This window comes from Ictidomys tridecemlineatus, chromosome 13 (assembly GCF_052094955.1).
Source record: "Ictidomys tridecemlineatus isolate mIctTri1 chromosome 13, mIctTri1.hap1, whole genome shotgun sequence".
Lineage (NCBI taxonomy): Eukaryota > Metazoa > Chordata > Mammalia > Rodentia > Sciuridae > Ictidomys > Ictidomys tridecemlineatus.
Genome location: NC_135489.1, coordinates 77,304,081 through 77,306,306, shown reverse-complemented (window position 1 = coordinate 77,306,306; position 2,226 = coordinate 77,304,081). Strand labels below are relative to the sequence as shown.

The window sequence follows — 2,226 nt, the reverse complement described above, 5'->3', positions numbered from 1 at the left end:
TACATATGCCTGGAAACAAAAGACAGAACCTTTAAGTATTTCTACAGTGATAACAATTAGCTTCCCCCTCAAATAAAAGTAGACATGTTAAGTCCAGCCACACAGAAAAGAACAGGCAGCTCCTGGAATGTCAGCAGGGGTCCTCACCTGTGTCTCAGGTCGTGACACAGGTGGTCATCTCCACTGTCATGCAGCCCAGGGGTCAGAAGTGGATATTCTCACTCAGAAGACAGTCTGGTGGCTTCCATCTCTACAGCACGGTTTGTTCCAGTATTTACAATGCATTTCAGTGGGCCACCTGTATACTGAACATCCTCATCAGATGACATCCAGGGCATCAGTAGATCATCACCCTGACTGCATGTGAGCAAAAGGCTTGTCCTTGCACAAACTCTGGACAATCCATCAGCTGAGAGAAGTCTATCTGTGGCATACTTCTGGGAGAAGGGCCTTGGATTGGCCACTTTTCTGGTTCTATCTTCTCATTTTCTCATCCACAACTTCTACTTCTGTGCTATCCTTTAAAATGAGATTAAGGTTTAGGTGAGAACCTGAACACAGTGAAATCCAGAAATCAGTGAAAAAGGCAAGAAACCTTGTTCATCCATCTTTCTCTGAAGAAAGAAGTCATGTTCCAAGTTTTCTATACTGAAGCAATATTCAATTCAATGCTTAAATATTCTTTAAGCAATGCTTCTTCTGCATGATACACCTGTACACCCATACTGTCCTCATAGTAATACATCATACTGGCGTTAATTTCTGTTTGAAATGGCTGATCTGTCCTTTCACCATATTCTCGGTAACCATATGAATAATCAAAGTGCACTCTGGGGTTTCCTCTGCCTCATCCTTTTCCCCGTCCTGGTCCTCTTCCTCCACCCCTGAAGGAACGTCAGATATGACCCCCTCACTCTGCACACTGGACAGTTCATCTTGATCATCTCTTTTTTCTTTGTCTCACTCCAAACTTCATGTGTTATGTCTCCTGTTATCATAGGAGGATTTATTTGCTTCAGATTGACACGGAGAGCTGTTGCAGGATCCAGGTCTCTCCTGACTCTCTGGTCTGTTACTCCTCATTTCAACCTTCTCTCCTTTTTTCCTTTTCTAATTTGTTCCTTCTTATTTCCTTGGATGACGACACACTCTGAGACTGCAAAACGGATTTTCCAGTGCTCACTAACTCTCTGGGTTTTGGCCAGTTTGCCATATCGCGGAAATCACTGGCCTTATTGGATTTCCTTGTCTAGAGTTTTCCTGCGTTTATACTGAGCTCTGCCTGCAAGGTCTCCAGCCTGGGCTGCAGCGCCCAGTAATGGGAGGGATAAGTGCTCAGGAGGCTTTTTGGTCCAGGGGTTCTCCTTGGGCAGTGGCAGCCTCTCCTCAGGGCCCCAGCCCAGCAGCTCCTGGGTGTCCTTGGCTGGTGGCTCCCCGACAAAGGGGCCCCGGGTCTCCCACATCTTGTGAACCCGGTGGAGCACCCAGGCCTGCAGGAGTACCCATGCCTGCAGAGGCATAGCTGCCTGGGGCACACTGTGGCCCAGCAATGGCAGCTTAGTACTCTCCCCACACCCCTGTGCTCCTGGCCACCCTCTCCGCCTCCCTTCTCTCCTGCTCCAAAAAAGAAAAAAATAGGCTGTCCCCTTAACACTTTCCTTGGGAATCCCTTAAGCTAAAGTTCATCACAAATTCTGCTTTGCATTAAAAAAAAACCTCAAGACAAGTTTTTTTCACTATATTTCAGAATTACCTTTCCTCACATTCTCAATTATATATTCTTCACTTCTCCCTTAACACACAGCAGGAGGGGACCTAACACTCATATTTATGCCAATGTTCTGTTTATGGAATATATTTATCAACTAAGGCACTAGAGATTTCTAAGTTCTCACCAGACCAGTTTTGAAATTCCTGTCTACCAACAGTCCCTTTAGATTTTTTTTAGTCATGATTCTCCAAATTCTTCCAGTCTTCAACTTTTATCCAATTCTAAAGTCTCATTAATAATTTCTGGCCCTTCAGTATCCATGTATTTGTTTTATAGCTGATAACATTGGATGACATTGGTTCTTCTGTCTGTCCCAAATTTTCTTCTTCCTATTTCTTAGAGTAACAAGTCATTTGCTATGGCACTCAGATAATTCTGGGTCATCTCTTTATCTCAAGACCCTTTACTTTGTTAAAAATGCAAAGATAATATTTTCCTTAACAGTGTAATCTGTA

The 2,226-nt window shown here is 44.0% G+C and overlaps 1 pseudogene; it reads right to left on the bottom strand.

The window, feature by feature from the left end:
- Window positions 1-278: 278 nt before the first annotated feature.
- LOC144370181 (la-related protein 1B pseudogene) lies at window positions 279-1,228 on the bottom strand (annotated as a pseudogene).
- Between the last annotated feature and the right edge of the window lie 998 nt (window positions 1,229-2,226).